The sequence below is a fragment of the Nomascus leucogenys genome, chromosome 1a, assembly GCF_006542625.1.
Source record: "Nomascus leucogenys isolate Asia chromosome 1a, Asia_NLE_v1, whole genome shotgun sequence".
In the NCBI taxonomy this organism is placed as follows: Eukaryota; Metazoa; Chordata; class Mammalia; order Primates; family Hylobatidae; genus Nomascus; species Nomascus leucogenys.
The window spans coordinates 91,480,488-91,506,141 of NC_044381.1; the positions used below are offsets into that span (position 1 = coordinate 91,480,488).

At 39.3% G+C, this 25,654-nt stretch overlaps 1 protein-coding gene across 3 annotated transcripts in view; it reads left to right on the forward strand.

Annotated features, from left to right (window-relative positions):
• The first annotated feature begins 1,944 nt into the window (after window positions 1-1,944).
• Window positions 1,945-25,654, forward strand: part of AKAP6 (A-kinase anchoring protein 6) — a 500,428-nt gene continuing 476,718 nt past the window's right edge. For all 3 annotated transcript variants that reach the window (XM_030813201.1, XM_030813191.1, XM_030813206.1), the window contains exon 1: window positions 1,945-2,088. The gene's annotated coding sequence lies outside the window, so the exon portion shown is untranslated. The remainder of the gene's footprint in view (window positions 2,089-25,654) is intronic.

The window sequence follows — 25,654 nt, forward strand, 5'->3', positions numbered from 1 at the left end:
CTGTCCTCTCCTCTTTATAGCATGTGGATTTCAGCTCTGGAAAGACTAATCTTGTTCTGTAATAGATCCATGTCTCTTTATCTTCTCCAGAGACTGAAGGGTTCTTCAGAGATATCTTAAAGCGTCAGCTTATAGCAAATGAGGTTGGAGGCAGTGGTTGAGAATGGCTCATCAGTCTGGGCTCTGGGCTTCTTATCTTGCCTCAACCAAGGCCGTCCAACTTTGATCTGTATCATTAAAAGAAAGGTTATATTACTAATGAAAAACCTGAAAACTATGGTTGTTAGCTAAATCAATCATCTCTGCAGATGAAAAACTTGAGGCCCCAAGAAGTTAATCAATTGGCCTGATATCACACAGATGCTCTAGGAGGACCTGACATTTACAGTTAGGTTTCCTGACTCTCAGATCTGTGCTCTTTGCACTGGGGTAGCTGCCTGCTACTTCTCTCCTTGTGTGTGGCATGTGGTCTGAGGTCTAAGATAAAGGGAGGGAGTCAGGCTCTGCTGATGCCACTAAGGATCTACGCAGGCAGATTCACCTCCTGCTTTTGGTCTCTTAATTCCTCTCTAGCTGAAGCAAGAACAAGTCTGTCTTCCCATCTAGGGCAGGGTTGCTCTGTGCGAGGCTGATGGTGCACCCTGCTGGGATATTGGCACTTCTCAGGCATTTTATTAGCCCCTATTTACAGAGACACTGCCTGAATTCCTTCTGCCACTCATCCCACACCCCCTATGCTGGTGGTTAACAGTGCCATTTTAAAATCTCAAGCAGGAGGAGGCAACATAATTGTCTCTTATTTTAAGCTTTTGGAATGTTGTTCTTTTTCAGAGTTGTGAAGACGGAGTGGATACAGGTCAGCTTGATTCTGTTTTTCTCTATCAATGGCCTGCAAATATTAAATTTGCAAAACATAGGCTGCTCTGTCCATATCTCCTTCCCTCCAGTTCTCACCACATGATGTTTGTTTCTGCTCAGGACTGGAAAGAAGTGATTGCTTTAGATTTGCTTTTCTTTTACCAACTGGAGAAATACCTTACTGTATCTTGTTTAAATGTAGCTTTTCACACAGTTCCAGCTTTCGGGGTTGGGGAGGGGCACAAATAATCTGTGTGGTAGGCAGTTTTATTGTTCAGAAAAGAAGAAAACAGACCCCAGTGTTTGGAATGCCAATGATTTAGGAATTTTCTGGCAGGTCTGCTACTTGTTCCAGCCACTAGGTTTGATCCCAGAAAAGACTCACATGTGTTTTGGCCATGAGAGGGAGGGGTTCCCTGCAGGCCAAAGGAAGGGTCACTAGAAGCTTAGGGTGGTGTGTTATGCCCCTCTAGATTCCAAACTTCCCTTTGCTGCCTATCTGATGACCAGGTGAAAGCTGGGTTTACTCTGCATGCGAAGGTTCTGTGGGTTGGTGTTCATCAGGGAAAATAACCAGGACAGACTTCATTGGTCAAGGGTTTGCCCATGTTTTGAGAATTAAAACTTGTTTACTTGAGAGTTAGAGTCATTTGGTCAGCTGTTTATATTCCATTTTTAATTATTTTTGTGCTCGCTGTTTTGTTCTTTTGGTCTTTGACAGATGAGCAAAAATTCTTTTTAATAACTTTTAAAAAGCTATCCCAGTGCTGACCAGGGAGGAAAAAGTGATCAAATTGTCTAATACGGAAACATTGTACATTTCAGTTTTTATTTTCTTAGTACTAATTCTATTTTCTCCTCCCACCTTTTTTTCTAAATGTGTAACAACAAAGGGGGAGATAATTTTTATTTTTTCCAAAATGCTTTCAGGGAAATCCCTTTTAAACCTATGGATTTTAGTCCAATGAGGAATCCTCTTCCTTTGGTCTAAATTTTGCATATTGTCTGTTTCTTACAGGGCTTCCGTATTGTCTCAGGCTCCACTGGAAATGCAGCAAGGATTCCTAGCACATCCCAGTTGCCATAGCAACAGCAGTCTTTCCCATAATGAGCTGCATCATCTGAACTGATGTCACAGCATCATGCAGCAGGTCAAACAAGGCATCTCCTAGTATTGCATCCTACAGATGTGCTGTAAACATCAAAAGAAGACGGTGGGATCAGGAGATGGTGAGTGTTAAATGCCTGGGCCTTAATTGCACGGCTGTTTTGTTGGTTAGTCGGTGTCTGCTAAGGCGGAGATTGGGGGATGTTATCTCTGCTTAAAATGGACTGGGGAAAGAAGGGCTGTTTTACCTAAATCTGTTTTTCAGGCTGCCGGGTTAAGACAAAGGCCTGTAAGAGTCATATAGGAATTAAAATATGTAGAATTATTCTTGCTTCAGCTCTGTCTGTTATTTTTAAGTGTTCTTACAGAATTTTTCATAAACATGAGATGATTTTTCAATTGCAAAACCCCAAATAAGCTTTAAAATGAGTAGTTAACAGTAAGCATTGTAAAAATATAGATTTCTTTTTGGGAGGCAGAGCTAATTGGCCCCCTCTTTGCTCTTGTGAATTATGAAATATTCAGTGATTTGCAGTATGAAATTCATTATTTACCTCGGTTGGGTTTCAGTTTCTTCATGGTAAGGAACAAATGCTGAATAAGCATTTGACATAATCCTAATGTGAAAGGGGATCTCTTGCATATTCAAGACAGAATTTATTAAAAGCATAAAAACCTAAACCAAATGAAATTATTTGAGCCTTTTGATCTATATGGTAGTTCTTCAACCCATGTCCTTCAGAGTTAGTTGAAAGACTGCCACATATTTTTCCATCTCTAGCTAGTCTCTGAAATAGCTGGAGTTGTTTGCAGGCTGACTCGTAACTGAGAAAGGAACAAGTCTCCTCTCTGCGGCAGTTGCAGTGAAGGGTAACCCTGGGAGAGCCTCTGAAGTGGCAGTGGTGTTGCCATCCCTTGCTTAACTTTAACAAAAATCTGGGTATGATGAATAAATATCAGGGTCCTCAGTGGTTGTAGGGAATACAGATCTCTGGACTCAGTCATAACCTCAACTCAATTCCAAAACTCTAAACATGTATCATTTTCATTTCAACTCCTAGCTCTGTTTTTAGGCATCTTTATTATTATTATTATTTTCTAAAAAATTAGTCTGACAGTGTCAGATAAGGAGCAGAATGTTGCATTTTGTTTTGGGCAATGAAATAGATTTCCCTGGTGCAGCCGATTGCTACTAGGGGAGAGAAAGGAGGAGGCATGTCAGTTCAATTGATCAATATGTCCACTTACAATCAGGGAGTGGTCTTGTGGCTTAATGCTGCCAAATTGATAGTTTTTACTCAAAAAGTCTTACATGAAAGAATGGCAACCATTGAATTCCTCTTCTTTTAGTCTGTTTATTGGGGCTAAAGAGATATATCGTGGAAAGCAGGAAAAGCAATACCTTTAGCTAGCTTGGAGTGATTTTTTTTTTTTTTTTTTTTTTTTTTGCACAGAGTTGAGCATGCTAGTCCCATTAGGCACCAGCCAGAGGAAAGGCCTCAGATTTTAATTTGTTTGTTTATACCACATCACGCACATGCTTGCTACTCTCAGTCCTTTAAGCTTATGTTTCTGACATGCAGCTGTATAGGATGGGAGAGGTCAGCTCAGCCTGGCTTTATCGCAAGCACTTAGGAGCATGAATTGTTCATTGCCTGCTTTTTTATGTCATATAATGTGAGCAGAAAGCTCTGCTGGGACTGCTGGGTGTGAACACATCTAAGTCAAAAGCTCTAAGGTGACAGGGAAGAGTGCTAGATGGTAATGGGGGAAGGGAAAGTATGTCTTGTAGCTAGATTATAAATCTGGAGAAAATCACTTAGTGCCTTTTAGAATTTTCTTAAAGTATTATTTCTGAAGAAGAGCAATGAAGAAAGACTTGTTTGGTAACATGAATTTCTAGGAGTAAAAAAAAAGCAAAAGGTAGCATTGTAATGAGTTTTCTATTTGCTTAATTCTTGTCTCTTTTGTCTAAAGTGCTCTTCAGCTGCTTCATCATGGTTGATTTGTTCAATTACTGGAAGTCACAAAAGCTAGATTCCTTAAGGGCAGTGTTAGAAAAAGTGGAGTCATGCTTTGAGGGTGGGGAAGGGCGCTGGTGGGTGTGGACTGACGCAGTTATCTAGTGGAACATCCTCCCGGTTCAGACAAGCCTGTAATTTTTCCCCCCCGCAAATGTTCAAAATGCAATTACAGTTCTCCAACTTTATGCTTTTGTGCTCTTTTTGCTCCAGGAGAACAAAGCCCTGGTAATGGGAGCTGTCATCCTAATGTTTTGTTTCTTCGTTTCTTTGCAGAGGGCCACAGCCTGTGCTGCTCTCTGATTAGCTGCATGTCTTAATTACTGGCTAAGGCTATTTCAGTTGTCTTAGTTTTAATATATCCCCAAGGGGTAGATGGTGTGTGTGTGTATAGGGGAAGGGAGAGATTTCTCTATGGCTGTATTTATTGGTGCCTCACTGAAACTTTCTACAATTTAAGGAATTTTGTTTCACAGTAATAATAGATCATCAAGACCATGTTTATTGGACAAAGTTTAGGTCATGGAAGCCTCACAAGAAGTTAATGTCCTCTATACTTTTGGTTATGGTTTTCACAAATAAATTACAAAGTTACAAAGAAGTTAATTCTTTGCCGATAACTAGGCCGCATAGGGATGATAAAAATAATAATCATAATAACAATCATAGCTATCATTTATTCAGTTCTTACTGTGTATCAGTACTGAATTAAGTTTTGTGTATATCTTATTTAGCCCTTATTATTATGAAGTAGAGAGTAATAATCTCACTTTATAGGATTAGGTGTTATTATTCACATTTTGCAAAAACCAGTCCTTAGCCAAGCGAATAAACTTGGCTAAGGTTATGTAGTTAATAAGTGATTGGGCCAGGATTCTAAACCATTGCGATCTGGCCATGCAGCACACATGCTTACCCATGGCCATCTCAGTTTTATGACATCTTTACTGTGTATACCATAGAGCTCAGTCATCTATACTCTATCACACATACCCCACCCCTCCTCATTCTAATTGGAAAATCAGATTTCACATGTAGAATGAAATGTCATTTGCAACACTAAGATTGATTTCACTGTAAGGATAAGCATGAATCTTGATCAGATGTGAATATTTACTTTGTACCTAGAGATTTAAGTAATGAAGAGTTGATGCTTAGACCTTTGCCGCTGCCCTTGCTTGACATAACTTTCTAGCAGGATCTCTGTATGGAAAATGTTACATCAATAAGTGTGGGCATGATGGAGTTGCACTCAAAGCAGGTCTTACCTGAGTCAGTAATGATTCAACTTTGTTATAAACCTGTCTTATCAGCTATATTTGTGGTGCTTTGTTAACTTTAAGACGTTTGTATTCCCTGGTGTTGCCAGGGAATACAAACAGAACAGAAGAAGAAACTTCTCTTACAGTCTGGAAAGTGTAATCTGAATCTATCTCTTATGTTAAGAAGATAGAGGATTTATTTTGCTGAATGTATCAGTGGCTGAAACCAAACTCTGTCTATCTCTGACAAAGTACAAGAATGACAGTCTTGTGTAATATCCTGGAAGCCTTGTGTTTGAGGAGAGCTGATAAAGTCATTTCTGTATTATCTTGCTCATCCCCAGCTATCCACGCCCAGCATCATTATTGGGCTCTAAGGGCTGTTCTTTGTTTGAGTGTGGGGCTAATGCACACACTGACAGCATGTTGATATTGATTCCAGTATGGTGAATACTTAGAAATATTATTCCACAGGGCTCATTAGCCTTTTCTAGGTTCCAGGAAGAAGTTAACCTTTGTCCTAACCTGCTCCAAAGAGGCCCAAGCTTGTGTCTGCATGAGGTACAGGAATGAGAGGCTGATCAGAAAGCAGCAAAGCTGCTAGGTGCAATGACTACAGGAGTTAGGTTCCAATTAGGAAATAAAATAGCCAGTGGAATTTAGGGAAGTTGGTGGTCTTGCTACATGTCTCTGATTTTTTTCTATTTATAATCCTAGAACCCATGGAAGGCAGTTAGTTTTGATCCCATGGATTCAATTCAATTCAATAAATATTTATTGAGTATCTCCTATATGCCAGGCATTGTCAGAGAATCTATAGCAATGGGCAAGACAGATGCAAATCTCTTCCCCAACTACATTCTAGAGGGGAAGGGAAAAATGGGTAAATTTGTAAAATAATTTATTCCCTCTAATACTGCAATACTATTTACTTTTTATCCCATGTGCTATTAGAGAAGCCCATTATCTGTGCACATTTGTATACATACATATACATATATGGTTTATATGTGGAGGTAAACTTACTGCATTAAATAATAACTTTTTTTTTTTCTTGCGTGGGTTTGGATTAGAATCTTTCTGGATGTGGACAAGACCAATATGGCAATTAGCGTTTTTTTGGTATAAGCTATTTTGAGAAATAAAATTATAATCAGTCAAATAGTGCATGTCTATCTCAGTTGACAAACTTGACATATGGAAATATGAAATGTGTATGGCAGATCAGTTAAGGAGAGGTATTTTCGTTTTTATAAAAGATACTCATCACCTTTAAAAACTGTTTGTCCAGAGAGCCCTCTAAATTGAGCATTCCAGCCAGCCTGCTGATGGAGGTATGTACCATACAAGGTACCAGCTACACATGTAGTTGTACAAGGACAGGTATACCAGTTACCTTCAGCCTCATCTAATCACCCTAGTGTGCCTTACAGTATTGCTTTAAACGGGAAGCATTTCTCAAAACAATCATATTGACTGAACTCTGTAGATGGGTCCTGAGTGTGGTTTTTCAGAGGAATAGCAATCCATATAGGACTTTGGCCATGGCAACAGAGTTTTAGGTACAGTAGCCCCTCCCACGCCCTTATTTGTGAGTTAGCCTTTTGTGGTTATGGTCATCCATGGTCTGAAAATATTCAGTGGAAGATTGCAGAAATAAACAATAAGTTTTAAATTATGTGCCGTTCTGCGTAGTGCAATGATATCTCACACCATTCTGTTCTGTTCTGTCCTGCCTGGGATGTGTATCATTCCTTTGTCCAGCATATCCATGCTGTATATGCTACCAGCTTGTTAAGTCACTTAATAGCCCTCTTGGTTTTCAGATCAACTATCTTGCTATCATAATGCTGATGTTCAAATAACCTTTATTTTACTTAATAATGACTCCAAAGCTCAAGATTAGTGATGCTGGCATATTGTTACAATTATTCTGTTTTATTATTAGTTATTGTGAATCTCTTATTGTGTCTAATCTATAAATTAAACTTTATCACAGGTATATACGTATAGGAAAAAACATAGTATATGTAGGGTTTGGTGCTGTCCATGGTTTCAGGCATCCACTGGGGGTCTTGGAATGTATCCCCTGATAATGAGGGGACTACTGCAGTTTGAGTTAATAAGGCATACAGTTTCTTCTCCACGAGCACATACCAGTCAGTAATTGCATTCCTGAGTTGGCTTTAAGACTTGCTGAAGATAAAGGACAGAGTTTGTTTTCCTCATAAGCCACCAGCCATATTTTTCTCTGTTCTTCAGCCATGGGGCATGCTCCAAACTCTTCCAGCCATCTTGCAGTGGTGTGCTTTGAGTCACAAGGGTAAGTAGGGAGAGAATTTGGAAGCTTTATTTTATTTTCAGATTTTTTTTTGGAGACAGGGTTTTACTCTGTTGCTCAGGCTAGACTGCAGTAGTGCAATCATTGCTCCCTGCAGCCTTGAAATTCTAGGCTCAAACGATCCTCCCACTTCAGCCTCCCAAGTGGTCAGGACTGCAGGTGCACATCACACCAACTGGCTAGTAGAGCCTTTAGAATGGGGTCTCAAACTGGCTAATACATGAGCTAAACCTAGCCTGCAGCTTGTTTTGTATGGCTGCTGGGCAGGCTTTATGGGTGTGCAACCTGTGTAGTTGCATAGGGCCCTGCATCGAGAAGGGCCCACACTTAGTTTAACACTCTGCTGTAACCATCTTGGAATTCTTAATAATTTATTAATAAGAGGCTCCACATTTTTATTTTACAGTGGAGCTTATGTAACTGGTCCCATATGGCCCTTTTGGTGCCCCCACTGATACTGCCTGAGCCCTGTAGATGTTTTGAGTTGACACTCCCCACTTCCTCCTACTCTGGAACAATTCAAACAGAAATTGTAGTGCTTAGAAAAACTAAGGGACCATTGTCAAAACAACCCAGAGCAAGGCCCTTACAGATGGTAATTCGGTGGCATGCACAGGAACTCAGTGGCATTTCTTTTATAGGCAACGGGGGATATATTACATTATACTTGAAGATATTTGGTAGGTGAGGTTTATTTGTCACCACCATTGCTTTCAGGGGAGAAATCAAATCTTCTTTGCAAAGCAAGCTAATTAACCATCCTGTTGGTTCAATGTTAATTCTCTTGCCCTTTGTTTACTACTTGATTACTTTTATCACCTTCTTTGCTTAACTCTCATTTAAATTACACAACATATTTATGCTGTCTGGGTATTTTTTTTTTTTTTTTTTTTTTTAGTACTATCCTTTTTTCCTTTTTTTTTTTTTAATTCTCTCTCTCCAGGAGGCCAGAGGGCCTATAATTCGAGGTTATATTACTACAGGAAAAGTTCATTTTTTTTCTATTTAAAAGGGAATTATAGTCAATATTTATAATAAACCCTTCTCCAGCAAGGTAGTTCCAGCCATGCTAATGTTCAGAAGTCCAGATCTGCCATTACTGTTTATAATAATCAGATGCTGGTGACCAATTCCTGGACCTTATGGTAGGTGAAGCATTCCCACCCATCATGTCACAGTGAGAAGTGGCTCTGTTAATCTATTAATGTACAGATTTGCAGAGAGTTGTTAGAAAATGAGTATGAATGATGGCACTTGCTGCACAGGAAAAAGGTAAGTTTTTTTTTTACCGTGTGAGTAAACAGGAACCTGACAAATCCAGAAAGGGCTCTTGCCACCTCTTAGAAGCCTAAGAATAGAGTCTTGTTCAAGGATCAAGCCCCAAGAACACAAGACCTTGTACCCCTGAACAATTCTGACGCTCACTATGTCTATCACTGTACAAGCTGTAAAACTATCTGTTTCAGATAATTTCACCAGCAGTCAACAATTGACAAATGCATCAAATGTCTACCATGTACAATATCATAAAGAGAACAAACATTTTACAAATAACGACGACTATAGGCACACACATGTATATTACTTGGAGAACTTGACATAGATTTAACATGGTATTGGCTGGGCTGTGCGTATAGATGGTCACGATTAGTTCTTCGTTTTTTCTGAACATACCTTGACATGGAGCTCCAAGCATATCTGTGGAGGCTCTCTTATATTCTGTTCTCATCCAATTTCTTGATTTAAGTGTTTGTCTAATAACTCATTACTTTTGCTGGCCCACTCAAAATTCTTGTTTCTCAGCCCTTTCTCAGCTTTCTCAATCTGGAGTGCTCATAGTTTGTTACTACCCCACCTGGTCTCTTATCAATGTTACCTTCTGGGACAGTTCTGAACTCATCACAGTCCTCCCCACCAGCAGCCCCTGAGGCTCTCATCTCCCTGCCACTGTTTATTCCTATTACATTAGCATAAAAGTAGCCCATGGAAAAGCAAATGACACGGCAGTTTCTCTGATATTTCCCATGGAAGTAATCCGCTTGCTTTTAGCTTTTAATAGTTAATTCAAATACTTCCTTGTATTTAATCTGTTTTTGTCTTTGTGTGAATTGAAAGGGAATGACCTTTTAAAACTCCTATTAGTCAGTCTTGCAGGCAGCCTGTATGGAGAATCAACTAGAAATAACTGAAACAGCAGGGGAGGTGGTATATGATGTGGTAGAAGACTATATGCAACAATGAAAACAGGTGTGCAAGTACAGTTTAAAAAATTTGTCCTTTAGGGTTATTGGTACATTTCATTTTAAATTAAAAGTAAATAAAAATAAGGGGGTGGTGATGAGAAGATGGGCAGCATAAGAAGAAACCGAAGGATGCACATTTCTTCAGGCTTGGCTAGTAGGAGCACACAGCTTCTAGAACACTGTAGAGGAACACCTGCCTCAGAAGGGCAGCTTCTTCAAGAAAAAAGGACAGATCTGAAAACAAAGGTAACAATAAAAACTACCACAAAAAGAGATACGATTCCTCTGAGAACAAAGAATCAGATTGGTGAATTAAGATGTTATGGTTTATATTAATTTAGTAATAAATAATTGATAACAGGATTTTTAAACATTTGAATTTTGACTAAACTGAAAATAGGTTGAAAGGCAGAGGATGGAGAAAAAGATAACATAACCAGCATAAGAAGAGAAACAGGCCTGGCATGGTGGCTCATGCCTGTAGTCTCAGCACCTCAGGAGGCTGAGGGGGGAGGATTGCTTGAGCCTAGAAGGTCTAGGCTACAGTGAGCCATGATTGCACCCCTGCACTCCAGCCTGGGCATCAGAGCAAGACCCTGGCTCAAACAAAACAAAACAAAACAAGACATGTTTTACTCTGTTTTTTTGTTTGTTTGTTTGTTTTGTTGTTGTTTACTTAGTTTTTCCTTTTGTTTTTTGCTTTAGTTAATATCATTTGGTTGATTTGTTGTAAAGGTGAATATACCCATATATTTTGTTTTTCTTTAAAAAAAATTCTTTCAGAAAATAACATAAATGATTATATTTGGTATGATGTTTTTCTCTGGTTCTTAGACCTTAACACGTGTCATCCTGTCTAAATACCATATATGCTCAGATACGCAAACAAGAAGTAGTAAATTGAGTGCTATCAACCAGCTTGAGGAGAAAACAAGCTTTCAAAAAAAGTCTACTCTAGAACCTTAAATCGTGATGGAAATGTTACATACCCAAATCTAAAGTGATTTTTTTGCAATAGCTTGCATCAAATAGGAGGTTTCCATTTTGGGTTTGGAATCCTAACATCCCCCAATTTACACATATGTATATAGTCTGAAATTCCCTGAGCAAGAGATTAGTGGTGGGGGAGGTGAGCAGGGAATAGGCAGTACCATGAGAATAATCGTCATGTTTCCCTTCTTGACTTACTCCATCTCCTGACACCCTATACCTAAACACTGAACAAAAACAGAGCCTGGCGGGGTGGATTTTGGAGCCAGGTATATTTACCTTTGAATCTTAGCTCTACTATAAAATTATTAGAGTTATGATCTTAAGGTTCTTAGAGCCTCATTTTTCCCCATATGTAAGGAGAATATCCATTTCACAGGATGAAATGAAGTATTTTATGTAAAGTTTTTGGCACAAAGTGAGAATTTGATAAATGAAAGTTATTGTTTCACATATTTAGAAGTAGTGGGATAAGATTATTACCTTCTCAAGAAGAAAATGCAATTTCTCTTCAACTCCAGCCTTGAAACCAAGAAAATCATTTTGAGAGCTTTTAAGAGAAGAAGTCTTTAATATATTCTAAATGTTTATGCTGTGTCAAGCATATATATTATTTCATTTAATTTCCTTTCTGTGCTTCAGTTTTGTTCATAACACTTATCACCTTCTGCAAACTGAACATTTTACTTGTTGTTTGTTTGTTTCTCCCTGGTATAATATAACTTGTATAAGGGCAGAAATTTTTGTCTATTTTGTTCATTGATGTTTCCTTAGCTCCCAGAATAGTGCCTGGCATATGGTAGGTGCTCAGTAAACATTTGTTACAAGAGTAAATGAATCCACATAACCCTGTGAGAGGAGGCAACATGATTGTATTCAGCAATAAAAAATTAATTCTCTTTTGCAGTGGTCCTTTTCAAGGTACTAAACACCCTTGAGTTATTCTTGCTATTCCAGATAGCGTGCCAAGAAATTCTTGTGGCTGATGGTTAGGGTATCATGTACCATCCAATTATTCTAAATTCTTCTATTGGAAGCAGGGATATTGCCTGGGAAGCTCTGATGTCCTCCTCTCTAAAGGGTTTCTATGAGGAAACTGGGGTTTCACAGGTCATTTGAAAGATACATTGATTCTTTTACTGGTGGTTGTCTCTTCCTTTCTCTTTTTAGTGAATTTGGGTCCCCTTCAGGAACAGGGTTATTTATTCTCCTTTAAATCATGAATTCCCAGCTGTAAATCTCAGATTGATGGATTGGTGGGATTTGAAAGACTCTTTGATGAAAGTTTCAGATAGGGAGAGTGATAAGCCATGACAGTCAGCCCGTCTCTGTTGCTATTAAAAATGCTCTAACGAGAAATAGAGCAAAGCTCAGGAACACAATGATACAGTTGTTTCATGAAGAACATACAGCTTCATAAATGAAGGAATAATTAAGATAGGCTAATTCTATACTTATTTTGAATTAGATTCAAAACAATCTTTGAAGTGGATATCTGCAGCTGAATTTTGTACCAAAGGCATATTCTAAATGTCATGCTTTCGAACTGAGTATTTATTTCTCAGGGAGCAGGTGTTAGGGTTTTTTTTTTTCCTTGAAATTCAAACCATTTTGACAGTATCCTATTTTTAGAATGCCTTTTTCTTTAAAAAGACAAGCAATATCCAAAAGCAGTAGAAAGACATCTTGGGAGAAGGCAGTGTTCTGGTTATACCGTAATCATAACAAGCTGAATAAGAAAAAGTAATGCTGTTAAAATTTAAAACTCACAGTGTTTTTATGATAATAAAACATATTTGCTTTTATTAAATATGTTATTTAATATATTAAATAAAACATATTTAATATATTTACTTTCAACAACCTTATGCTACAAAATAAAAATTATACCTCATGAAAATTTTCTTACATCTGCAATATATGGCATGGTCAGTTGCAATGCACAAGGACATTATTGTGTTCAAATAGCATGTTATTCTAATCTATTTCAGAGAGCACTGGACTGGGAGTAAGGCACTGGAATTTTTAGTCCCTGCTGACATACTCTTCCTGAATCTTGGTTTCCTCCATAGTAAAACAAAAGGGTAAAATTTAAATGGTTTTTGTTTCCTGATAGCTCTAGTATTTTATGCCTCATTTACAGGGTTCTCCATATTTCTCCATTGTTTGTTTAGTCTTAGGATTTTCCAAAAATCTGTTCCACAGAATATTTTAAATTTCCTTTGTGTGCTCATGTAGATGAAAACATATTTTAATTTATTATCTTGGTTCATTTGGAGTGCTATAACAAAATACCATAAACTGGGTAGCTTGCAAACAAACGAAATTTATTTCTCACAGTTCAGGAAGCTGGGAAGTCCAAGGTCAAGGTACCAAAGATTTGGTGTCAGGTGAATCCACTTTCTGATTCACAGCTGGCACCTTCTAGCTGTGTGCTCACATAATGGAAGGGATAAAGAGTCTCTCTTGGGCCTCTTTTATTAGGGCACTAACCCCATTCATGAGGGTTCCACCCCATGATCTAATCACTTCCCAAAGGCCCTGCCTCCTAATATCATCACTTTGGGGTTTAGGATTTTAACATATAAACTTTGGGAACAAAAAACGTTCAGACAATAGTATTTATATACCATCTATATTTCACACTTGTGTGTTTTATTAGCTTATATTTCATAATACTTTTGGTGGTCAACCTAAAGTCAACACATAAAGTTTCACTTAAACTAACAAGCTATTGTCTTTCACAAGAAAATTATTTTAGAATTTCCTTATCTTGCAAATTTGTGTTTCTATTTGTTTTTTCTCTTTTTAGCCACAACATATTTTTGCTGTTAATGAGTTGGGTGAAGTATTTGGTTCCCCTCTACCCTTCCTATTGGGTATAGAATTTCTTTAGAAATTTACACTGCTGCTGTAGACATTCACATAAAATACAAGTGAAAGTGCGGTTGTTAGGTCAAACTGTATGGAATTTCCATTGTTGTTGTCAAAAAATGGCCAAATATTAACAGTTTCATGATACTTTGATAACAGTTTCCAATAATTTGTTCATTATCATAACAATGTTAGTCTTTACTATTTTTATAACTCAGTGATGAGAGCCAGTCCCTAAATGAACTAGTGAAGTAGTGCAAAGAGCACACAGGGTCATTGGTGAAAGATAGATTTGGGATTGAATTCTGCTTCTCTACTGCCAACATTGTGACCATGGGCAAGTTGCTGAGTTTTGTTGAGCTTCTGTGTCCTTGTTTGTAAAATAAAAATGATAATGCCTGCCTCTCAAGCTTGCTGAGAAGAATGCCCCTGGCTCCCAGAATAATGTTTTATTTTGTCTAAAATGACTCTTAGGCTGGATATGGTGGCTCTGGCCTGGCCATCATTTTAGGGAAGCTCAGGAGGGAGGATTGTTTGAGTACAGAAGTTCGGGACCAGCCTGAGCAACATAGCAAGACCCTGACCCTAAAAAAAAAAGTAAAAAATTAGCTGGGTATAGTGGTGTACAACTGTAATTCCAGCTACTAGGGAGGCTGAGGCAAGAGGATTGCTTGAGCCCAGGAGTCTGAGGCTACAATGAGCTGTGATCATGTCAGTGCACTCTATCCTGGGTGATGGCACAAGTCCCTGTCTCTAAAAATAAATACATAAATAAAATAACTTTCTTGAGTCCATGAGTCTGGTACCAGACTGGAAGGGACAAATCTTTGAGTCTCTATCTTTTCTCTGGATGATCTATGCTTGTTGATGGCTTCTCCTATTTCCATGTGCTAATGACTCATAAATTCAGATTTCTAGCCTCTGGTTATTTTCTCCCAGATTCAGACTTGTATTTCTCCTGCTTTCTGTATGTCTTTTTCTGAATCTTCCACAGGCACTTTTCACTTAGCACACCTGAAATGATCTCATCCTTTCTGAACTTCCTGTCTGGAATTAAGCATTGTCTTCAGTCCCTGCCCTTAGGGTGGAGACTGGGAGTCATCCTAAGACCTCTCTTCCATGTCTACCCTCACCTAAGTCCTGTTGAGTCACCAAGTTCTGTTTTGTTTCTAAGTGACTGGGATTTGGTAAAAATGAGCTTAAGATCACCCCATATAATTTTTGATTGTGTGATAGATCTAGGTCATGCTCTTCTACTTCCTGCCTTCCCTTTCTCTAAACCATACAACTGATATTATTAGACATTTTCTCACGAAGGCCCTCCTATCTCCATGATCTTTCTGCTGCTCTTTGAACCTTTTCCAGCTTTGTTAAAGCCCATGTCTAGGACAGCCTCAAGTATCCAGTGTGGCTAGTGCACTGTGGTGAAGAGAGGAAGAAAATGCAGTGTCAGCACTGGATGGGGACTCTACTGAACAAGAGATGTGTTATCCTAGATAGAAACGGTTTGTTATTTTTTTAAATTTTGAAATAAAAGTCTGCCTGATCAGAGAATTCTCCAAGTTGATATGTAAAGTTACTACATCCTAATTCAAGGAGATTACATAGTGCTGACTTCAGTACCAGAATGTATTTCTTTTTTGCACAATTATCATTTGTCTTTGGAATTAATTCCAGTAGGCAGGAGCCAGTTTTAACTCCATGGCCTACAACCCTGGCATTGTTATTCACACTAATGTTCACAATGGAACAAAGCAGCAACCTTTTTTCCCCTTGAGAATTTAAAAGATCTTTTTTCCCCTTGAGGATTTTCCCATGAGGAAGACAGATAGGATGTCGGTAAGCTTGGGCTTGGGGCCAGTTAGAATTTCTGGGTTCAAATCTCAGTCCCACCACCCACTAGCTCTCTGCCCAGGGAAACTTGCCTAACCTTTCTGGGTCCTATTTTCTTCACAGTACCTTCCTTGTCAACTATAGTGAGGCTTAGAAACAATGTGTGTAAAGCACCTAGCAGAGTGCCTAGGATATAGGAGGTGCTCTGGAGTGGTTAGTGGCGATCTAGACTATTCAGAATGTAAGCAGAGGGCTAACTGGTGGTCAGCCTGCCTGGGCCTGGTTTTAGGAGAGTTTCTGTTCCAATTCCAGACCTGTGGGATATCGGTGGTCAAGTAAGTCTTGTACTATAATCTAATCCAACTGTCCTGCTTCCTCCTTAAATTAGAGAGGAACCCCACTACTTTGGGAGGCCGAGGCGGGCGGATCATGAGGTCAGGAGATCGAGACCATCCTGGCTAACACGGTGAAACCCCATCTCTACTAAAAATACAAAAAATTAGCCAGGCGTGGTGGCAGGCACCTGTAGTCCCAGCGACTTGGGAGGCTGAGGCAGGAGAATGGCGTGAACCCGGGAGGTGGATCTTGCAGTGAGCCGAGATTGTGCCACTGCATTCCAGCCTGAGCGACAGAGCGAGACTCCGTCTCAAAAAAAAAAAAAAAAAAAAAAAAAAAATTAGACAGGAACAACTGTATCAACTGTAAAGAACGGGGGAGACTAGCAGTATCTCTGCTTGTATTGGCCCATGCTTCACACCCCATTAAAACCCCGTTTCTTTTTACAACCTTTGCCTTTTCTCTAGCTCTCTGTGGTCATAACCTTCTCTGAATTCCTAAAGCAATAATGCTTTTTATCATGATTTACTGCTTGTTCATAGACTCTGAGGTTGTTTCACATGTGTAAGTCTGTCTCCTCAAGCAATTGGAAGCACCTCTGGCAAAAACTCTGGCTGTTGTATTCCCCAAGGAGCTGGCCCCTGTGTGAAACTGGGGACAGGTGCAGTTTGACCTACTCTCCCTGTGTTCCCAGTCCCTTTTGCTACTCATGGATGTCTGGAAGCTCTTTCTGGAGCCTGCCATCAGGCATTGCCCAAGGCCATGTCCCGTGATCCATCCATACAGTGTTGTCATCATTCTAGCTGTGATGTTCTGGGAGCTGTCCAGACAAGTAGTGATTATAAGACCAAGAGATTCTTGCAGTGTCCTGAATATAACACCAATCCAACATGCCTTGATCTAATGCCTACACAGTGGCATGATTGTGCCATGATTGTGCAGGACATACGTAGCTGAGCAAGATAATGGGGAGTCAGAGAAATTATAAAACCACCTAATTAGTCCCAGTAAATACAAAGAGCTATGGGAAGGTAGATGAGGATGCAATTAATTCAGTCAGGGTTCAGGGTCTAAACAGGAAGTAAAATCTGACCTGAGCCTTGAGGAGTGACTGAGGATTTCAGCTGGGCATAGATAAGGGTATTCCTGAGTATGGTTGCCCACCGTGTTAAGCAAGTGGAGTATAAGAATATATATATAAGGAGGCCTGGACGCAGTGGCTCACATGTGTAATCCCAGCACTTTGGGAGGCCGAGGCAGGCAGATCACTTGAGGTCAGGAGTTTGAGATCAGCCTTGCCAACATGGCGAAACCCCGTCTCTACTAAAAATACAAAAATTAGCTGGGTGTGGTGGCGTACCCCTGTAATCCCAGCTACTCAGGAGGCTGAGGCATGGGAATCTCTTGAACCTGGGAGGCGGAGGTTGCAGTGAGCTGAGATAGCACCACTACACTCCAGCCTGGGCAACACAGTGAGACTCTGTCTTAAAAAAAAAAAAAAAAAAAAAAAAAAGTATATATAAGGAGAATGATGGTATAGAGAGTATGTGTTTAGGATGAGGCTCAGAGAGGAGGCTTGGATGGGATTTGGAAGGGCACGTAAAAAAAATGGCTGTGTAAAATGAATATTTGTATATCAAATTTTGTTTTTCCTATGCTTCCTTTCTAATTTGGGGAAATGTTTTCCTAGAAGGGATTTTAGGGCCAATGAATATTAAAATTCATAGTTAAAACACAATGTTGTCAAGGGAAATTCCATATTCTCTAATACCGATTCAGTTCACACAGTCTGTCGCATACACAGGTGTAAAATGCTGTATCTAGATAACTTCACATTTTTCCCACAGGTATTGAATATGTAAGCAGACACAGGGGTAACTCTCAGGGAACAAAATTGCCTGAAGGCTTTTTCCCGGGTACAGGTAAAAATTGCCTTGGAAATGATTACATGACTTAGCAGTGAGGGGTTAGTATTTCTTTAGGCTATCAGCTGTGATGTAGCCAGTAGCATCTGAGCTTGAATTGTCTCCATCACTGAGCTTCAGACATGTTTGGGCATGTCTGCTGAATGTCTGCCCTGTATCTGTGATGAGTTGGTGGTCTGTCCCATCAGTGTATTGATACTAGAGTCAAAAGCGGTTCCTAGAGAGAAAGTATCCTAAGAAAGGTGGAGTCAGCCACAGTGAGCTCTGATCACCAGAGGGTGGAGTGATTCTGATGTCAGTTTCTACGTGGGTCATGAGGAAGTGTCCTGTCTCAGCCATTCCCTGGACTCTGTCTGGCCTGAGTCCTAGAAAAGCTGGGGAAGGGTGAGTGGGCTGAATGTAAGAGCTCTTCCACTAAAGAATCTGTATGTCATCTGAGCACAAGACCACTGCTGCAATAGCCCTCAGGAGAGTATATTGTATAAGAGGGAGAAAGGCATATTTCCCTCTATCCACAGATGCTTGAAACCAGCGGTTTCCAAACTGTTTTGATTGACATATTTATCTGTTAAAAAATGTCTGAGCTCTCTCATGTATTAATGTCTTACATATTTTACAAAACATATAGAAGTAAAAATCTTAAAGGTTAAAATAAAAATTAAACAGAAGTTCTAATATTTTCATCACACCCCAAAGGTTTGCCTTGCATCCTCCTTTATGATGAGTCCCCCATCATGAAGACCACTGCTCTAGAGCATTAGTGGGAGGGGCCTGGCAGTGCCCAGAAATAGCAGCTCTTCCTGGTAAAGGTGCCCATGATGCAGTGAGTGTGCATACATGTGAAATTCATGCTGGAGCTTCATGAAATTCTACTTAGGGCCCTGTTTTCAGGGAGCTAAGACTCTGATAAGGGGGCTAAAATAAAGATGCAGAGAAATGTAGTACATTACCAAAAATGTTACTCCATTTGAACCTCCAGGCTGGTGAGCCATGGAGGAACTTGAGTTGTACAAATTAAAAATCTTTCTGAGACAGTATGTTTGTATTGCATTTGAGAATTCAGCAAGCACTTTCACTTGTAACTTCCCAACAACTCTGTGGGATATGAAGGATGGAAATTGAGAATTTCTTATTTTATTTATTTATTTATTTATTTATTTTGAGATGAAGTCTTGCTCTTTCGCCCAGGCCGGAGCGCAGTGGCACTATCTCGGCTCACTGCAAGCTCCACCTCCTGGGTTCACGCCATTCTCCTGCCTCAGCCTCCCGAGTAGCTGGGACTACAGGCGCCTGCCACAGCGCCCGGCTAATTTTTTGTATTTTTAGTAGAGATGGGGTTTCACCATGTTAGCCAGGATGGTCTCGATCTCCTGACCTCGTGATCCACCCGCCTCGGCCTCCCAAAGTGCTGGGATTACAGGCGTGAGCCACCGCGCCCTGCCGGAAATTGAGAATTTATTTAAGCCAATTTGGTTACACTCAGATTTCAGCTTCATTTTGGAAATCACAGTAACCACCCAAAAAGTTTGGGGTGATGATAGTTACTTCTTCTATAGGCTTGATACCAAGTTGTAATGAATTCAAGCCTTAGACCAAAATATCACAGAGATATTTATTAGACTAGCGTTAATTAGCAAAGCAGGCACAAAATATTTCATACAGTCTGTTTGACAGATTGATGAACTCTCAGCTTTATTTTGTTTTAGGTGCTCTAACTATATATTAAGTAAAAAAAAAAAATAAAAGCTTTGCTCTATTTAGGATTCTGCATCCTTTGTATGTAAATCAGAAATCGTTTTAAATCAATGGTTGGAGACAAGGACAGATTAGGGATTAAGTCTCAGGCAACATCACTCAAGGGTACAAAGTTGAGGCATCAGAGAAGACTTACCCTTCTTTCTTACACGTGTTTCTAAATTATTTTAGCTAACCCATTATGTCTTGAATACCTTTAATTTCACCAGGTAAAACCCATTTCTAAACTTTCAGCTTGCTAAATGGTAATGGTTATTGACTGAAGTAGGAGTGAGTCCATCTCCTTTCTGATGTATTGTTGCCTGACACAGACACACACACTTTCGGACTGTACATTTCAGGCATTGCTTTAGCTGACTTTGCCTAGAAATGGAACTTAAATTGTCACATATATCAAACCAATTATAATGAAGTATTTAAAAATAAATTATAGAGCTTGTAACATTGGATTGTCATTTTACAGACACTGAAGCTTATGATCTATGATTTGCCTAAAGTTTTTCAACTTGCGAGTGGGGATAAGACACTGAACCCAGATGTAAATGACTCTCAATTCCATGCTGTCTTTGTAATACCAATGCCCCTGACTATATGGTCACTTCCAATGCTGACCTCTTGGGGTTGAGGCACTCTGCCCCTTGGCCACTTTTTAAAAAGTCTAAAGTTTAATTAATAGTAATAGTCCAATGTTAAAAAGTAAGGAATCTGTGTCTTCTGTTGACCTGGTTCCTCCTATAACTCTTCCTGAGGGGAGGAAAGACAATACCTATCAGATTTATGAGGCTTTGCTTAGATTTTCCAAAGGTAACTTCAGTTGCTTTAGTTGTAATAACTCTTTTCCTCAAGGAAATCGGGATACATTTTCTAGGCCCTGAGGAACATTTGTGAAGGCCACAATCTGAGGGCAGGGGCTGCTGTGGATAGTGAGATAGAGATGAAGTGCTGGGCAGGTCAAGAACCTGGAAGACACAGCTGGGTGGGACCATGCCAGGAGCAAAAGTGAGAAGTTCAAGGTGGTCCAGACCAGAAATATGCTAGACAGGTACCACGGGATTTTAGAGGTTCCAGCCTATAGCAGGGATCACCTGGCCTTGCCCAGAAGAATGTAGGTTTTAGGATAGAGCAAGAATAACCAATGTAAAATTAGCACATTTTAAGATACTGGGCGCAAAAAGCAGGAATCCCAAAACTGAGAATGTTTAGTAAGAAGAATGTGGATACTGAAGAACTCAAAAGACTTTTGTCTGAATGGGGTTCATTTCTTTCTTTTCTTTTCTTTCTTTCTTTCTTTTTTTTTTTTTTTTTCTCAGAGTTTCGCTCTTGTTGCCCAGGCTAAAGTGCAATGGCGCAATCTCAGCGCACTGCAACCTCCGCCTCCTGAGTTCAAGTGATTTTCCTGCCTCAGCCTCCTGAGTAGCTGGGATTACAGGCGTGCTCCACCATGCATGCTAATTTTGTATTTTTAGTAGAGACGGAGTTTCACCTTGTTGGTCAGGCTGGTTTCGAACTCCTGATCTCAAATGATCCACCCGCCTTGGCCTCCTAAAGTGCTGGGATTACAGGCATGAGCCACCGTGCCCAGCCCCATTGTGTTTCTTTTGCAGGGCTTTTGCCGTGGACCCTCTAGGCTTCTGATACATGCTAAACCAGGATACTTTTCCCACATTGCTCCCTACCCAACACTCTGCAGGGCCCAGATAACTCCCTGAGAGGTTCAAGTGGCCCTACGTTTTTTACTTATTCCTATTCTTGTGTCCTGAGGCCAGCCTGTCAGTCCCAGGGTCCTCTTCACAGATCTTTCAGTACTCCCATCTGGTTCCTATGCCATGGGATTCCCGGCAGCCACTCTAACCAGACAGAGTGCTTGAGGTAGAGGCACCATTTAAATCACCCTCTTAGGACCTTTGTTACTGGTTTATAATTCATAAAAGAGACTCTCTAGTACTTATTACTCAGTAAGAACAATGACAATGATGTTTGACGTACAGGATTTGTTTAAAGGGGCATTTTATAGATCTGTAGGGCAATGGCCATTTCTAAAGCAATGACATTGCAGTATTTCAAAACAAAAGCTATTTTGGACAGGAATTCAAAACTGAACTCTATAGATCCAAAGAGAGTTTGGCTTGTGTATAGGCGTTTTTTTTTTTTTTTCTTTTTAGTGCCTTTCAAAACATTTCATTTAAACTTAAAAACTAAAAGATCATGAGAGATGTTTTCCACAAAGCTCTTTTGATTTCATTGTTCTGCATAGATGCTTGGAAAGGAGGGAAAATGTTTTATGGTGAAAGAACGCAGACATCTGGTCCAGAGGATGAAGAGTGTCTATTTCTTGCCTTCTGTGGTCCCGAGCCTCAGAAATGTAGAAAGAAATACAGAAAGATCTGTGGACATGTTAGGGCTTGATGTAATGAGTAATGGGATACAATTTTGGAATAGCAGTTGGAAATTCCAAATTTATTACAAATGTGCATAAAAATAATAACAATGATGGATTCTTTCATTTATTGAGTGATTACTGTGTGTCAGGCTCTGTGTTAGGAAGTGCCTCATATACACTAACTCGAAGCTTCAACAAACTTTGAGGGTAGTTGAAGGAACACACTAATGCCCAGATCTTGGTGCTATACACCATTCATCAATAAAAGGAATCAGGGCTCCTTGGAGTAACGGCTAATACTAGGGGCAGGGAAAAATTTTAGATGAACATGAGTGAGTATTATGTAGTTCAAGAATGTAAGGAAATGTTCAAAAAACAAAAGGGCGGAGCTGTTGAAGAGACATAGGAGCCAAGTTGAAAGAGCTTCTACTGGCCACACCTAATAAATAATGTAGTATTGAGTTAAAATATAAAATAAATATACATGAGTGTATACTAATATAAATGAATAATTGAATAAATAGATAAACAGGAGAAGAGATAGATCTTTCTTACAGAAACTTCCAAATAATATATGTAAATACTCCCACTTCTAGGAGGAAGAGTTTAACCCACTCCTGAGGGTGGGCTAGGCTTAGTGACTTGCTCTCAGAAAACAGGATATGAGAGTGAACAATAGTAGCTTTGCAGTAGTGAAAACTGGTAAGTATAACCTTAACCAAGTGATGAAGGTTGATGTCACCATTGATGTTGTGTGGATATTGTATACCCCTAATGTGATGTGGTGAGAAGAGTACTACTTCACCTCCATGGTATTCTTCGCAAATATCCATAATCCATTTTAATTATCAGAAAATTGTCAGATAAACCCAGACTGGAGACATTCTAGGTATACTTGGCCTGTGTTCCTGCAGACTATCAAGGTCATGAGAAACAAGGAAAGCCTAAAACGCTATTATAGACCAAAGGAGACTAAGGACATATGACAACTAAATGCGGTGTGGTACTCAAGATTAGGTCCTGGGACTGCAAGAGGACATTAATGAAAAAACTGGTGAAATACAAATAAAGTCTGGAGTTTAATTGTTTTGTACTAAGATCAGTTTTATACTTTTTACATATGTACCTTGATAACATGAGATGTTAACAATGGAGGAAGCAGAGTGAGAGGTATGGGAACTCTGTACTATCTTCGCAGCTTTTCTCTAAATATGAAATTATAACAAAATAAAAAATGTATTAAATGAATAAATAAATAAATATATAAATAGTTGAAGATTTAACAGGGTAATACAGATTTATTTTTTAAAAACCAGAGGATGGTAGGATAAAAAGTAGAACTTCTATGAGTAGGAACTCCAAGCCTACCCCATTCTAATAGCACAGGTAAATAGCTTAACAATTTGGCATATGTTTTCCCAGATATTTTCTATGATGTGTAGGTACATATTTTAAATATATGGAACCCGGCTTTTCCTTCTGTCCTATGGCTTATTTTTTTTGTCTACTAAACCCTGAACCTCGAACTTGGTTTTGAGACAGAATATAGTGATTTTCCGGATGATTTTTAAATGTTTGTGAGAGAATATTGCTTCCACAAAGGTATCAAACCGTCGCGTCTACATCTTACTTTATTTTTAAGCATTTTCATATATCTTATAGACATTAGTTTTTCATTTCTTCTAACCTAGAGGTCTAAAAGAATCATTTAGGTGTTCCTAAATTTTATATTAGTCAAAATTATTACCTGGGCCAGGCATGGTGGTTCATGCCTGTAATCCCAGCACTTTGGGAGGCTGAGGCAGGTGGATCACCCAAGGTCAGGAGTTGGAGACCAGCCTGGCCAACATGGTGAAAGCCTGTCTCTATGACAAATACAAAATTAGCCAGGTGTGGTAGCACACACCTGTAGTCCCAGCTATTTGGGAGGCTGAGGCAGGAGAATCGCTTGAACCCTGGAGGCAGAGGCTGCAGTGAGTCGAGATTGCACCACTGCACAGTCTGGACGAGACAGAGCAAGACTTCGTCTCAAAAAAAAAAAAAAATTATTACCTGCTGTGCTCTAAACATTTGGAATGGTAGATTTTTAGTAAAGACTAAGAAAAGAAATGTATTAATCTTTAAATACATAGAATTATGAAAGATGTTGCTGGTGATCTTAACTTTGTTGATGAATGCTAGCTAGCCGAAGTTGTTAGTGATAGAAATTGAAGATATATGTGTGTGTGTGTATATGTGTGTATATACGTGCACAATTATATCTATAAAATTTAAAAACATTCGTTTACTACTGGCTCAGACAGGATAAGAATGGTAACCACTGATTATCTGATCTCAGATCCAAATAAATTACTAATCTAATAATTATAGGTTTTCTTTATTTTTCATTTCTCCTTGTAAGAGGCAGAGCTGTGATTTGAGCTTGGGTTTGTCTCCAGTACTCCCATGCCCACTGGGTAGCCCTGATGTAGAAGCAACAGAGAGTTCCACAGCTATGGGCACTGCTTTTGTGTAGTCTTGGGAGACCCTCTGTGTGTGTGTATGTGTGTGTGTGTGTGTGTGTGTGTGTGTGTGTGTGTGTGTGTGTGAAGGGGGTGGGTATCTAGGCCCTTTCTCCTATCATAGCCAGTTCTCTCTGATTCCTAGCCCAGATTATAACAGTCTTTCATTGGTTAGCTTCACTGTGCCTTTCCCAACCTCCCATTTCTTTTTTTTAGTTTTATTTTATTTTTAATTGATACAATAATTATACATATTTGTGGGGTACAGTGTGATGTTTCCATACAAGTATGTATTGTGTACTGTTCGAATCAGGGTATTTAACACATCCATCATCTCAAACGTTTATCATTTCCTTGTGGTGAGAACATTCAAAATCCTTTCTTCTAGTTATTATGAAATATACAAGATTGTTAACTATAGTCACTGTACTGTGCAATGGAATACCAGAACTTATTCCTTTTATGTAACTGTGATTTTATACCCCTTGACCAATCTCCCTCCATCTCTCCCTCCCTCTCTCTGTCCTCAGCCTTTGGTAATCACCATTCTATGCTGTACTTCTATGAGACCAGCTTTCTTAGATTCCTCAAATGAGTGCAATCATGTTGTATTTGTCTTTATGAGTTTGGCTTACTTCACTAATGCCCTCCAGGTTTATCTGTGTTGCTGCAAATGACAAGATTTCATTTTTTAATGGCTGAATAATATTCCATTGCGTATGTATACCACATTCATTATTCATCCATTGATGGACACTTAGGTTGATTCCATATCTTGGCTATTGTGAATAGTGACACAATAAACGTGGGAGTGCAGATGTCTCTTTGACATAGTGATTTCATTTCCTTTGGATGAATACCCAGTAGTGGAATTGCTGGAATGGTAGTTCTATTTTTAAGTTTTTGAGGAACTTCCATACTGTTTTCCATAATAGCTGTACTAATTTACTTTTCTACCAACAGTGTATCAGGGGTTTCCTTTCTCCACATTCATACCAGCATTTTTTTTTTTTGTCTTTTTGATAATAGCCATTCTGGTTGGGGTGTCAACCTCCCATTTCTCCACCAGTGGCTGGCACTTCCCTATAGAGAACAGTGAAGCTAAGTGATAGGAATCCCTTCCATGTCCTACCTCCTTGGTACAAACCTACAAATTGGTACACCCTTCTTTACCTCCTTTCTCTGGGTTTTATAGAAAGAGGAAAAATATTGTTAAAAGTATGGATT